The 14,745-nt window shown below is 41.6% G+C and overlaps 7 non-coding genes across 7 annotated transcripts; all 7 read right to left on the minus strand.

Annotated features, from left to right (window-relative positions):
* Positions 1 to 776: 776 nt before the first annotated feature.
* TRNAY-GUA (transfer RNA tyrosine (anticodon GUA)) lies at positions 777 to 862 on the minus strand. Its single transcript is given in 2 exon segments — positions 777 to 812; positions 826 to 862. It is a non-coding gene; the product is annotated as a tRNA-Tyr (tRNA).
* A 559-nt stretch (positions 863 to 1,421) lies between these two features.
* TRNAY-GUA (transfer RNA tyrosine (anticodon GUA)) lies at positions 1,422 to 1,507 on the minus strand. The gene is given in 2 exon segments: positions 1,422 to 1,457; positions 1,471 to 1,507. It is a non-coding gene; the product is annotated as a tRNA-Tyr (tRNA).
* A 2,495-nt stretch (positions 1,508 to 4,002) lies between these two features.
* Positions 4,003 to 4,088, minus strand: TRNAY-GUA (transfer RNA tyrosine (anticodon GUA)). Its single transcript is given in 2 exon segments — positions 4,003 to 4,038; positions 4,052 to 4,088. It is a non-coding gene; the product is annotated as a tRNA-Tyr (tRNA).
* Positions 4,089 to 5,294: 1,206 nt separating this feature from the next.
* TRNAY-GUA (transfer RNA tyrosine (anticodon GUA)) lies at positions 5,295 to 5,380 on the minus strand. Its single transcript is given in 2 exon segments — positions 5,295 to 5,330; positions 5,344 to 5,380. It is a non-coding gene; the product is annotated as a tRNA-Tyr (tRNA).
* Positions 5,381 to 9,167: 3,787 nt separating this feature from the next.
* Positions 9,168 to 9,253, minus strand: TRNAY-GUA (transfer RNA tyrosine (anticodon GUA)). The gene is given in 2 exon segments: positions 9,168 to 9,203; positions 9,217 to 9,253. It is a non-coding gene; the product is annotated as a tRNA-Tyr (tRNA).
* Positions 9,254 to 10,595: 1,342 nt separating this feature from the next.
* On the minus strand, positions 10,596 to 10,681 carry TRNAY-GUA (transfer RNA tyrosine (anticodon GUA)). Its single transcript is given in 2 exon segments — positions 10,596 to 10,631; positions 10,645 to 10,681. It is a non-coding gene; the product is annotated as a tRNA-Tyr (tRNA).
* A 1,206-nt stretch (positions 10,682 to 11,887) lies between these two features.
* On the minus strand, positions 11,888 to 11,973 carry TRNAY-GUA (transfer RNA tyrosine (anticodon GUA)). The gene is given in 2 exon segments: positions 11,888 to 11,923; positions 11,937 to 11,973. It is a non-coding gene; the product is annotated as a tRNA-Tyr (tRNA).
* Positions 11,974 to 14,745: the final 2,772 nt, after the last annotated feature.

Raw genomic sequence — 14,745 nt, forward strand, 5'->3', positions numbered from 1 at the left:
GGTCACAGCCTCAAAGCAAAAGGCATCTATTTTCAGTGATGAAATATAATATAATTATAAATTGTCTGTTATTTTACTTTCCAAGTATTTTACTTTCCAAGTATTCAATAAAATGTGCATTTGGCAAAAGTCCTTCGAGCCAGATTTGAACCAGCGACCTAAGGATGCCTGTTTTACCACTACAGTCCTCCGCTCTACCAACTGCGCTATCGAAGGCTTGGCAAATCAGTCTCTAGCAAGCTCAATACGAGCTTCCACTTCAACCGTCGACATTCAAACATCTCTTGCAATTCGTGCAAAATACTACAAATTTGGCTTGTGAGGTTCCCGAATTGAGTAAAAGCACATCAGTTCCCAATTAAAAAAATGACCCCCTCCTCAGTCTCCCACATGTTAATGACCACCATACTAAGGGGGAAAAGTTGAAAGGCGGCGCCTCACAGGCCATCTCCTCAGAGTATTCAGCCGTGTTGGGCCTTGACAATATTTTAATATCTTGGATGGTGTATAGTGTTCTCTCATTTCCCTTGAGAAATCAAGATTGTCAAGGGGATTCTGCTGTTTTGCCAGTTCATAGCAAGAGATGGGGATCCAAAACACCTGACAGGAAACCAATGAAGATTCGTGTTGGTCAGAAAAATAACGTGGCCACAGCCTCAAAGCAAAAGGCATCTATTTTCAGTGATGAAATATAATATAATTATAAATTGTCTGTTATTTTACTTTCCAAGTATTTTACTTTCCAAGTATTCAATAAAATGTGCATTTGGCAAAAGTCCTTCGAGCCGGATTTGAACCAGCGACCTAAGGATGCCTGTTTTACCACTACAGTCCTCCGCTCTACCAACTGAGCTATCGAAGGCTTGGCAAATCAACTCTAGCAAACTCAATACGAGCTTCCACTTCAACCGTCGACTTGTAAACATCTCTTGCAATTCGTGCAAAATACTACAAATTTGGCTTGTGAGGTTCCCGAATTGAGTAAAAGCACATCAGTTCCCAATTAAAAAAGTGACCCCCTCCGCAGTCTCCCGCATGTTACTGACCACCATACTAAGGGGGAAAAGTTGAAAGGCGGCACCTCACTGGCCATCTCCTCAGAGTATTCAGCCGCGTTGGGCCTTGACAATATTTTAATATCTTGGATGGTGTATAGTGTTCTCTCATTTCCCTTGAGAAATCAAGATTGTCAAGGGGATTCTGCTGTTTTGCCAGTTCATAGCAAGAGATGGGGATCCAAAACACCTGACAGGAAACCAATGAAGATTCGTGTTGGTCAGAAAAATAACGTGGCCACAGCCTCAAAGCAAAAGGCATCTATTTTCAGTGATGAAATATAATATAATTATAAATTGTCTGTTATTTTACTTTCCAAGTATTTTACTTTCCAAGTATTCAATAAAATGTGCATTTGGCAAAAGTCCTTCGAGCCGGATTTGAACCAGCGACCTAAGGATGCCTGTTTTACCACTACAGTCCTCCGCTCTACCAACTGAGCTATCGAAGGCTTGGCAAATCAACTCTAGCAAACTCAATACGAGCTTCCACTTCAACCGTCGACTTGTAAACATCTCTTGCAATTCGTGCAAAATACTACAAATTTGGCTTGTGAGGTTCCCGAATTGAGTAAAAGCACATCAGTTCCCAATTAAAAAAGTGCCCCCCTCCGCAGTCTCCCGCATGTTACTGACCACCATACTAAGGGGGAAAAGTTGAAAGGCGGCACCTCACTGGCCATCTCCTCAGAGTATTCAGCCGCGTTGGGCCTTGACAATATTTTAATATCTTGGATGGTGTATAGTGTTCTCTCATTTCCCTTGAGAAATCAAGATTGTCAAGGGGATTCTGCTGTTTTGCCAGTTCATAGCAAGAGATGGGGATCCAAAACACCTCACAGGAAACCAATGAAGATTCGTGTTGGACAGAAAAATAACGTGGTCACAGCCTCAAAGCAAAAGGTATCTATTTTCAGTGATGAAATATAATATAATTATAAATTGTCTGTTATTTTACATTCCAAGTATTTTACTTTCCAAGCATTCAATAAAATGTGCATTTGGCAAAAGTGCTCTGAGCCGGATTTGAACCAGCAACCTAAGGATGCCTGTTTTACCACTACAATCCTCCGCTCTACCAACTGAGCTATCAAAGGCTTGGCAAATCATTCTCTAGCAAACTCAATACGAGCTTCCACTTCAACCGTCGACTTGTAAACATCTCTTGCAATTCGTGCAAAATACTACAAATTTGGCTTGTGAGGTTCCCGAATTGGGTAAAAGCACATCAGTTCCCAATTAAAAAAATGACCCCCTCCGCAGTCTCCCGCATGTTACTGACCACCATACTAAGGGGGAAAAGTTGAAAGGCGCGCCTCACAGGCCATCTCCTCAGAGTATTCAGCCGTGTTGGGCCTTGACAATATTTTAATATCTTGGATGTTGTATAGTGTTCTCCCATTTCCCTTGAGAAATCAAGATTGTCAAGGGGATTCTGCTGTTTTGTCAGTTCATAGCAAGAGATGGGGATCCAAAACACCTCACAGGAAACCAATGAAGATTGGTGTTGGACAGAAACATAACGTGGCGACAGCCTCAAAGCAAAAGGCATCTATTTTCAGTGATGAAATATAATATAATTATAAATTGTCTGTTATTTTATTTTCCAAGCATTTTACTTTCCAAGTATTCAATAAAATTTGCATTTGGCAAAAGTCCTTCAATCTGGATTTGAACCAGCGACCTAAGGATGCCTGTTTTACCACTACAGTCCTCTGCTCTACCAACTGAGCTATCGAAGGCTTGGCAAATCAGTCTCTAGCAAGCTCAATACGAGCTTCCACTTCAACCGTCGACATTCAAACATCTCTTGCAATTCGTGCAAAATACTACAAATTTGGCTTGTGAGGTTCCCGAATTGAGTAAAAGCACATCAGTTCCCAATTAAAAAAATGACCCCCTCCGCAGTCTCCCGCATGTTACTGACCACCATACTAAGGGGGAAAAGTTGAAAGGCGGCACCTCACAGGCCATCTCCTCAGAGTATTCAGCCGTGTTGGGCCTTGACAATATTTTAATATCTTGGATGGTGTATAGTGTTCTCTCATTTCCCTTGAGAAATCAAGATTGTCAAGGGGATTCTGCTGTTTTGCCAGTTCATAGCAAGAGATGGGGATCCAAAACACCTGACAGGAAACCAATGAAGATTCGTGTTGGACAGAAAAATAACGTGGCCACAGCCTCAAAGCAAAAGGCATCTATTTTCAGTGATGAAATATAATATAATTATAAATTGTCTGTTATTTTACTTTCCAAGTATTTTACTTTCCAAGTATTCAATAAAATGTGCATTTGGCAAAAGTCCTTCGAGCCGGATTTGAACCAGCGACCTAAGGATGCCTGTTTTACCACTACAGTCTTCCGCTCTACCAACTGAGCTATCGAAGGCTTGGCAAATCAACTCTAGCAAACTCAATACGAGCTTCCACTTCAACCGTCGACTTGTTAACATCTCTTGCAATTCGTGCAAAATAATACAAATTTGGCTTGTGAGGTTCCCGAATTGAGTAAAAGCACATCAGTTCCCAATTAAAAAAGTGACCCCCTCCGCAGTCTCCCGCATGTTACTGACCACCATACTAAGGGGGAAAAGTTGAAAGGCGGCACCTCACTGGCCATCTCCTCAGAGTATTCAGCCGCGTTGGGCCTTGACAATATTTTAGTATCTTGGATGGTGTATAGTGTTCTCCCATTTCCCTTGAGAAATCAAGATTGTCAAGGGGATTCTGCTGTTTTGTCAGTTCATAGCAAGAGATGGGGATGCAAAATACCTCACAGGAAACCAACGAAGATTGGTGTCGGACAGAAAAATAACATGGCCACAGCCTCAAAGCAAAAGGCATCTATTTTCAGTGATGAAATATAATATAATTATAAATTGTCTGTTATTTTACTTTCCAAGTATTTTACTTTCCAAGTATTCAATAAAATGTGCATTTGGCAAAAGTCCTTCGAGCCGGATTTGAACCAGCGACCTAAGGATGCCTGTTTTACCACTACAGTCCTCCGCTCTACCAACTGAGCTATCGAAGGCTTGGCAAATCATTTTCTAGCAAACTCAATACGAGCTTCCACTTCAACCGTCGACTTGTAAACATCTCTTGCAATTCGTGCAAAATAATACAAATTTGGCTTGTGAGGTTCCCGAATTGAGTAAAAGCACATCAGTTCCCAATTAAAAAAGTGACCCCCTCCGCAGTCTCCCGCATGTTACTGACCACCATACTAAGGGGGAAAAGTTGAAAGGCGGCACCTCACTGGCCATCTCCTCAGAGTATTCAGCCGCGTTGGGCCTTGACAATATTTTAATATCTTGGATGGTGTATAGTGTTCTCTCATTTCCCTTGAGAAATCAAGATTGTCAAGGGGATTCTGCTGTTTTGCCAGTTCATTGCAAGAAATGGGGATCCAAAACACCTCACAGGAAACCAATGAAGATTCGTGTTGGACACAAAAATAACGTGGTCACAGCCTCAAAGCAAAAGGCATCTATTTTCAGTGATGAAATATAATATAATTATAAATTGTCTGTTATTTTACTTTCCAAGTATTTTACTTTCCAAGTATTCAATAAAATGTGCATTTGGCAAAAGTCCTTCGAGCCAGATTTGAACCAGCGACCTAAGGATGCCTGTTTTACCACTACAGTCCTCCGCTCCACCAACTGAGCTATCGAAGGCGTGGCAAATCAGTCTCTAGCAAGCTCAATACGAGCTTCCACTTCAACCGTCGACATTCAAACATCTCTTGCAATTCGTGCAAAATACTACAAATTTGGCTTGTGAGGTTCCCGAATTGAGTAAAAGCACATCAGTTCCCAATTAAAAAAATGACCCCCTCCTCAGTCTCCCACATGTTAATGACCACCATACTAAGGGGGAAAAGTTGAAAGGCGGCCCCTCACAGGCCATCTCCTCAGAGTATTCAGCCGTGTTGGGCCTTGACAATATTTTAATATCTTGGATGGTGTATAGTGTTCTCTCATTTCCCTTGAGAAATCAAGATTGTCAAGGGGATTCTGCTGTTTTGCCAGTTCATAGCAAGAGATGGGGATCCAAAACACCTCACAGGAAACCAATGAAGATTCGTGTTGGACAGAAAAATAACGTGGCCACAGCCTCAAAGCAAAAGGCATCTATTTTCAGTGATGAAATATAATATAATTATAAATTGTCTGTTATTTTACTTTCCAAGTATTTTACTTTCCAAGTATTCAATAAAATGTGCATTTGGCAAAAGTCCTTCGAGCCGGATTTGAACCAGCGACCTAAGGATGCCTGTTTTACCACTACAGTCCTCCGCTCTACCAACTGAGCTATCGAAGGCTTGGCAAATCAACTCTAGCAAACTCAATACGAGCTTCCACTTCAACCGTCGACTTGTAAACATCTCTTGCAATTCGTGCTAAATACTACAAATTTGGCTTGTGAGGTTCCCGAATTGAGTAAAAGCACATCAGTTCCCAATTAAAAAAATGACCCCCTCCGCAGTCTCCCGCATGTTACTGACCACCATACTAAGGGGGAAAAGTTGAAAGGCGGCACCTCATAGGCCATCTCCTCAGAGTATTCAGCCGCGTTGGGCCTTGACAATATTTTAATATCTTGGATGGTGTATAGTGTTCTCTCATTTCCCTTGAGAAATCAAGATTGTCAAGGGGATTCTGCTGTTTTGCCAGTTCATAGCAAGAGATGGGGATCCAAAACACCTCACAGGAAACCAATGAAGATTCGTGTTGGACAGAAAAATAACGTGGTCACAGCCTCAAAGCAAAAGGCATCTATTTTCAGTGATGAAATATAATATAATTATAAATTGTCTGTTATTTTACTTTCCAAGTATTTTACTTTCCAAGTATTCAATAAAATGTGCATTTGGCAAAAGTCCTTCGAGCCAGATTTGAACCAGCGACCTAAGGATGCCTGTTTTACCACTACAGTCCTCCGCTCTACCAACTGAGCTATCGAAGGCTTGGCAAATCAATCTCTAGCAAGCTCAATACGGCCTTCCACTTCAACCGTCGACATTCAAACATCTCTTGCAATTTGTGCAAAATACTACAAATTTGGCTTGTGAGGTTCCCGAATTGAGTAAAAGCACATCAGTTCACAATTAAAAAAATGACCCCCTCCGCAGTCTCCCGCATGTTACTGACCACCATACAAAGGAGGAAAGGTTGAAAGGCGGCGCCTCACAGGCCATCTCCTCAGAGTATTCATCAGTGTTCGGCCTTGACAATATTTTAATATCTTGGATGGTGTATAGTGTTCTCCCATTTCCCTTGAGAAATCAAGATTGTCAAGGGGATTCTGCTGTTTTGTCAGTTCATAGCAAGAGATGGGGATCCAAAATACCTCACAGGAAACCAACGAAGATTGGTGTCGGACAGAAAAATAACGTGGCCACAGCCTCAAAGCAAAAGGCATCTATTTTCAGTGATGAAATATAATATAATTATAAATTGTCTGTTATTTTACATTCCAAGTATTTTACTTTCCAAGCATTCAATAAAATGTGCATTTGGCAAAAGTGCTTTGAGACGGATTTGAACCAGCAACCTAAGGATGCCTGTTTTACCACTACAGTCCTCCGCTCTACCAACTGAGCTATCAAAGGCTTGGCAAATCATTCTCTAGCAAACTCAATACGAGCTTCCACTTCAACCGTCGACTTGTAAACATCTCTTGCAATTCGTGCAAAATACTACAAATTTGGCTTGTGAGGTTCCCGAATTGGGTAAAAGCACATCAGTTCCCAATTAAAAAAATGACCCCCTCCGCAGTCTCCCGCATGTTACTGACCACCATACTAAGGGGGAAAAGTTGAAAGGCGCGCCTCACAGGCCATCTCCTCAGAGTATTCAGCCGTGTTGGGCCTTGACAATATTTTAATATCTTGGATGTTGTATAGTGTTCTCCCATTTCCCTTGAGAAATCAAGATTGTCAAGGGGATTCTGCTGTTTTGTCAGTTCATAGCAAGAGATGGGGATCCAAAACACCTCACAGGAAACCAATGAAGATTGGTGTTGGACAGAAACATAACGTGGCGACAGCCTCAAAGCAAAAGGCATCTATTTTCAGTGATGAAATATAATATAATTATAAATTGTCTGTTATTTTATTTTCCAAGCATTTTACTTTCCAAGTATTCAATAAAATTTGCATTTGGCAAAAGATCTTCAATCTGGATTTGAACCAGCGACCTAAGGATGCCTGTTTTACCACTACAGTCCTCTGCTCTACCAACTGAGCTATCGAAGGCTTGGCAAATCAGTCTCTAGCAAGCTCAATACGAGCTTCCACTTCAACCGTCGACATTCAAACATCTCTTGCAATTCGTGCAAAATACTACAAATTTGGCTTGTGAGGTTCCCGAATTGAGTAAAAGCACATCAGTTCCCAATTAAAAAAATGACCCCCTCCGCAGTCTCCCGCATGTTACTGACCACCATACTAAGGGGGAAAAGTTGAAAGGCGGCACCTCACAGGCCATCTCCTCAGAGTATTCAGCCGTGTTGGGCCTTGACAATATTTTAATATCTTGGATGGTGTATAGTGTTCTCTCATTTCCCTTGAGAAATCAAGATTGTCAAGGGGATTCTGCTGTTTTGCCAGTTCATAGCAAGAGATGGGGATCCAAAACACCTGACAGGAAACCAATGAAGATTCGTGTTGGACAGAAAAATAACGTGGCCACAGCCTCAAAGCAAAAGGCATCTATTTTCAGTGATGAAATATAATATAATTATAAATTGTCTGTTATTTTACTTTCCAAGTATTTTACTTTCCAAGTATTCAATAAAATGTGCATTTGGCAAAAGTCCTTCGAGCCGGATTTGAACCAGCGACCTAAGGATGCCTGTTTTACCACTACAGTCTTCCGCTCTACCAACTGAGCTATCGAAGGCTTGGCAAATCAACTCTAGCAAACTCAATACGAGCTTCCACTTCAACCGTCGACTTGTTAACATCTCTTGCAATTCGTGCAAAATAATACAAATTTGGCTTGTGAGGTTCCCGAATTGAGTAAAAGCACATCAGTTCCCAATTAAAAAAGTGACCCCCTCCGCAGTCTCCCGCATGTTACTGACCACCATACTAAGGGGGAAAAGTTGAAAGGCGGCACCTCACTGGCCATCTCCTCAGAGTATTCAGCCGCGTTGGGCCTTGACAATATTTTAATATCTTGGATGGTGTATACTGTTCTCTCATTTCCCTTGAGAAATCAAGATTGTCAAGGGGATTCTGCTGTTTTGCCAGTTCATAGCAAGAGATGGGGATCCAAAACACCTGACAGGAAACCAATGAAGATTCGTGTTGGACAGAAAAATAACGTGGTCACAGCCTCAAAGCAAAAGGCATCTATTTTCAGTGATGAAATATAATATAATTATAAATTGTCTGTTATTTTACTTTCCAAGTATTTTACTTTCCAAGTATTCAATAAAATGTGCATTTGGCAAAAGTCCTTCGAGCCAGATTTGAACCAGCGACCTAAGGATGCCTGTTTTACCACTACAGTCCTCCGCTCCACCAACTGAGCTATCGAAGGCTTGGCAAATCAGTCTCTAGCAAGCTCAATACGAGCTTCCACTTCAACCGTCGACATTCAAACATCTCTTGCAATTCGTGCAAAATACTACAAATTTGGCTTGTGAGGTTCCCGAATTGAGTAAAAGCACATCAGTTCCCAATTAAAAAAATGACCCCCTCCTCAGTCTCCCACATGTTAATGACCACCATACTAAGGGGGAAAAGTTGAAAGGCGGCCCCTCACAGGCCATCTCCTCAGAGTATTCAGCCGTGTTGGGCCTTGACAATATTTTAATATCTTGGATGGTGTATAGTGTTCTCTCATTTCCCTTGAGAAATCAAGATTGTCAAGGGGATTCTGCTGTTTTGCCAGTTCATAGCAAGAGATGGGGATCCAAAACACCTCACAGGAAACCAATGAAGATTCGTGTTGGACAGAAAAATAACGTGGCCACAGCCTCAAAGCAAAAGGCATCTATTTTCAGTGATGAAATATAATATAATTATAAATTGTCTGTTATTTTACTTTCCAAGTATTTTACTTTCCAAGTATTCAATAAAATGTGCATTTGGCAAAAGTCCTTCGAGCCGGATTTGAACCAGCGACCTAAGGATGCCTGTTTTACCACTACAGTCCTCCGCTCTACCAACTGAGCTATCGAAGGCTTGGCAAATCAACTCTAGCAAACTCAATACGAGCTTCCACTTGGCAAAAGTCCTTCAATCTGGATTTGAACCAGCGACCTAAGGATGCCTGTTTTACCACTACAGTCCTCTGCTCTACCAACTGAGCTATCGAAGGCTTGGCAAATCAGTCTCTAGCAAGCTCAATACGAGCTTCCACTTCAACCGTCGACATTCAAACATCTCTTGCAATTCGTGCAAAATACTACAAATTTGGCTTGTGAGGTTCCCGAATTGAGTAAAAGCACATCAGTTCCCAATTAAAAAAATGACCCCCTCCGCAGTCTCCCGCATGTTACTGACCACCATACTAAGGGGGAAAAGTTGAAAGGCGGCACCTCACAGGCCATCTCCTCAGAGTATTCAGCCGTGTTGGGCCTTGACAATATTTTAATATCTTGGATGGTGTATAGTGTTCTCTCATTTCCCTTGAGAAATCAAGATTGTCAAGGGGATTCTGCTGTTTTGCCAGTTCATAGCAAGAGATGGGGATCCAAAACACCTGACAGGAAACCAATGAAGATTCGTGTTGGACAGAAAAATAACGTGGCCACAGCCTCAAAGCAAAAGGCATCTATTTTCAGTGATGAAATATAATATAATTATAAATTGTCTGTTATTTTACTTTCCAAGTATTTTACTTTCCAAGTATTCAATAAAATGTGCATTTGGCAAAAGTCCTTCGAGCCGGATTTGAACCAGCGACCTAAGGATGCCTGTTTTACCACTACAGTCTTCCGCTCTACCAACTGAGCTATCGAAGGCTTGGCAAATCAACTCTAGCAAACTCAATACGAGCTTCCACTTCAACCGTCGACTTGTTAACATCTCTTGCAATTCGTGCAAAATAATACAAATTTGGCTTGTGAGGTTCCCGAATTGAGTAAAAGCACATCAGTTCCCAATTAAAAAAGTGACCCCCTCCGCAGTCTCCCGCATGTTACTGACCACCATACTAAGGGGGAAAAGTTGAAAGGCGGCACCTCACTGGCCATCTCCTCAGAGTATTCAGCCGCGTTGGGCCTTGACAATATTTTAGTATCTTGGATGGTGTATAGTGTTCTCCCATTTCCCTTGAGAAATCAAGATTGTCAAGGGGATTCTGCTGTTTTGTCAGTTCATAGCAAGAGATGGGGATGCAAAATACCTCACAGGAAACCAACGAAGATTGGTGTCGGACAGAAAAATAACATGGCCACAGCCTCAAAGCAAAAGGCATCTATTTTCAGTGATGAAATATAATATAATTATAAATTGTCTGTTATTTTACTTTCCAAGTATTTTACTTTCCAAGTATTCAATAAAATGTGCATTTGGCAAAAGTCCTTCGAGCCGGATTTGAACCAGCGACCTAAGGATGCCTGTTTTACCACTACAGTCCTCCGCTCTACCAACTGAGCTATCGAAGGCTTGGCAAATCATTTTCTAGCAAACTCAATACGAGCTTCCACTTCAACCGTCGACTTGTAAACATCTCTTGCAATTCGTGCAAAATAATACAAATTTGGCTTGTGAGGTTCCCGAATTGAGTAAAAGCACATCAGTTCCCAATTAAAAAAGTGACCCCCTCCGCAGTCTCCCGCATGTTACTGACCACCATACTAAGGGGGAAAAGTTGAAAGGCGGCACCTCACTGGCCATCTCCTCAGAGTATTCAGCCGCGTTGGGCCTTGACAATATTTTAATATCTTGGATGGTGTATAGTGTTCTCTCATTTCCCTTGAGAAATCAAGATTGTCAAGGGGATTCTGCTGTTTTGCCAGTTCATTGCAAGAAATGGGGATCCAAAACACCTCACAGGAAACCAATGAAGATTCGTGTTGGACACAAAAATAACGTGGTCACAGCCTCAAAGCAAAAGGCATCTATTTTCAGTGATGAAATATAATATAATTATAAATTGTCTGTTATTTTACTTTCCAAGTATTTTACTTTCCAAGTATTCAATAAAATGTGCATTTGGCAAAAGTCCTTCGAGCCAGATTTGAACCAGCGACCTAAGGATGCCTGTTTTACCACTACAGTCCTCCGCTCCACCAACTGAGCTATCGAAGGCGTGGCAAATCAGTCTCTAGCAAGCTCAATACGAGCTTCCACTTCAACCGTCGACATTCAAACATCTCTTGCAATTCGTGCAAAATACTACAAATTTGGCTTGTGAGGTTCCCGAATTGAGTAAAAGCACATCAGTTCCCAATTAAAAAAATGACCCCCTCCTCAGTCTCCCACATGTTAATGACCACCATACTAAGGGGGAAAAGTTGAAAGGCGGCCCCTCACAGGCCATCTCCTCAGAGTATTCAGCCGTGTTGGGCCTTGACAATATTTTAATATCTTGGATGGTGTATAGTGTTCTCTCATTTCCCTTGAGAAATCAAGATTGTCAAGGGGATTCTGCTGTTTTGCCAGTTCATAGCAAGAGATGGGGATCCAAAACACCTCACAGGAAACCAATGAAGATTCGTGTTGGACAGAAAAATAACGTGGCCACAGCCTCAAAGCAAAAGGCATCTATTTTCAGTGATGAAATATAATATAATTATAAATTGTCTGTTATTTTACTTTCCAAGTATTTTACTTTCCAAGTATTCAATAAAATGTGCATTTGGCAAAAGTCCTTCGAGCCGGATTTGAACCAGCGACCTAAGGATGCCTGTTTTACCACTACAGTCCTCCGCTCTACCAACTGAGCTATCGAAGGCTTGGCAAATCAACTCTAGCAAACTCAATACGAGCTTCCACTTCAACCGTCGACTTGTAAACATCTCTTGCAATTCGTGCTAAATACTACAAATTTGGCTTGTGAGGTTCCCGAATTGAGTAAAAGCACATCAGTTCCCAATTAAAAAAATGACCCCCTCCGCAGTCTCCCGCATGTTACTGACCACCATACTAAGGGGGAAAAGTTGAAAGGCGGCACCTCATAGGCCATCTCCTCAGAGTATTCAGCCGCGTTGGGCCTTGACAATATTTTAATATCTTGGATGGTGTATAGTGTTCTCTCATTTCCCTTGAGAAATCAAGATTGTCAAGGGGATTCTGCTGTTTTGCCAGTTCATAGCAAGAGATGGGGATCCAAAACACCTCACAGGAAACCAATGAAGATTCGTGTTGGACAGAAAAATAACGTGGTCACAGCCTCAAAGCAAAAGGCATCTATTTTCAGTGATGAAATATAATATAATTATAAATTGTCTGTTATTTTACTTTCCAAGTATTTTACTTTCCAAGTATTCAATAAAATGTGCATTTGGCAAAAGTCCTTCGAGCCAGATTTGAACCAGCGACCTAAGGATGCCTGTTTTACCACTACAGTCCTCCGCTCTACCAACTGAGCTATCGAAGGCTTGGCAAATCAATCTCTAGCAAGCTCAATACGGCCTTCCACTTCAACCGTCGACATTCAAACATCTCTTGCAATTTGTGCAAAATACTACAAATTTGGCTTGTGAGGTTCCCGAATTGAGTAAAAGCACATCAGTTCACAATTAAAAAAATGACCCCCTCCGCAGTCTCCCGCATGTTACTGACCACCATACAAAGGAGGAAAGGTTGAAAGGCGGCGCCTCACAGGCCATCTCCTCAGAGTATTCATCAGTGTTCGGCCTTGACAATATTTTAATATCTTGGATGGTGTATAGTGTTCTCCCATTTCCCTTGAGAAATCAAGATTGTCAAGGGGATTCTGCTGTTTTGTCAGTTCATAGCAAGAGATGGGGATCCAAAATACCTCACAGGAAACCAACGAAGATTGGTGTCGGACAGAAAAATAACGTGGCCACAGCCTCAAAGCAAAAGGCATCTATTTTCAGTGATGAAATATAATATAATTATAAATTGTCTGTTATTTTACATTCCAAGTATTTTACTTTCCAAGCATTCAATAAAATGTGCATTTGGCAAAAGTGCTTTGAGACGGATTTGAACCAGCAACCTAAGGATGCCTGTTTTACCACTACAGTCCTCCGCTCTACCAACTGAGCTATCAAAGGCTTGGCAAATCATTCTCTAGCAAACTCAATACGAGCTTCCACTTCAACCGTCGACTTGTAAACATCTCTTGCAATTCGTGCAAAATACTACAAATTTGGCTTGTGAGGTTCCCGAATTGGGTAAAAGCACATCAGTTCCCAATTAAAAAAATGACCCCCTCCGCAGTCTCCCGCATGTTACTGACCACCATACTAAGGGGGAAAAGTTGAAAGGCGCGCCTCACAGGCCATCTCCTCAGAGTATTCAGCCGTGTTGGGCCTTGACAATATTTTAATATCTTGGATGTTGTATAGTGTTCTCCCATTTCCCTTGAGAAATCAAGATTGTCAAGGGGATTCTGCTGTTTTGTCAGTTCATAGCAAGAGATGGGGATCCAAAACACCTCACAGGAAACCAATGAAGATTGGTGTTGGACAGAAACATAACGTGGCGACAGCCTCAAAGCAAAAGGCATCTATTTTCAGTGATGAAATATAATATAATTATAAATTGTCTGTTATTTTATTTTCCAAGCATTTTACTTTCCAAGTATTCAATAAAATTTGCATTTGGCAAAAGATCTTCAATCTGGATTTGAACCAGCGACCTAAGGATGCCTGTTTTACCACTACAGTCCTCTGCTCTACCAACTGAGCTATCGAAGGCTTGGCAAATCAGTCTCTAGCAAGCTCAATACGAGCTTCCACTTCAACCGTCGACATTCAAACATCTCTTGCAATTCGTGCAAAATACTACAAATTTGGCTTGTGAGGTTCCCGAATTGAGTAAAAGCACATCAGTTCCCAATTAAAAAAATGACCCCCTCCGCAGTCTCCCGCATGTTACTGACCACCATACTAAGGGGGAAAAGTTGAAAGGCGGCACCTCACAGGCCATCTCCTCAGAGTATTCAGCCGTGTTGGGCCTTGACAATATTTTAATATCTTGGATGGTGTATAGTGTTCTCTCATTTCCCTTGAGAAATCAAGATTGTCAAGGGGATTCTGCTGTTTTGCCAGTTCATAGCAAGAGATGGGGATCCAAAACACCTGACAGGAAACCAATGAAGATTCGTGTTGGACAGAAAAATAACGTGGCCACAGCCTCAAAGCAAAAGGCATCTATTTTCAGTGATGAAATATAATATAATTATAAATTGTCTGTTATTTTACTTTCCAAGTATTTTACTTTCCAAGTATTCAATAAAATGTGCATTTGGCAAAAGTCCTTCGAGCCGGATTTGAACCAGCGACCTAAGGATGCCTGTTTTACCACTACAGTCTTCCGCTCTACCAACTGAGCTATCGAAGGCTTGGCAAATCAACTCTAGCAAACTCAATACGAGCTTCCACTTCAACCGTCGACTTGTTAACATCTCTTGCAATTCGTGCAAAATAATACAAATTTGGCTTGTGAGGTTCCCGAATTGAGTAAAAGCACATCAGTTCCCAATTAAAAAAGTGACCCCCTCCGCAGTCTCCCGCATGTTACTGACCACCAT

Source organism: Ambystoma mexicanum, chromosome 1p (genome assembly GCF_040938575.1).
Source record: "Ambystoma mexicanum isolate Mex_15411 chromosome 1p, UKY_AmexF1_1, whole genome shotgun sequence".
Classification (NCBI taxonomy): Eukaryota; Metazoa; Chordata; class Amphibia; order Caudata; family Ambystomatidae; genus Ambystoma; species Ambystoma mexicanum.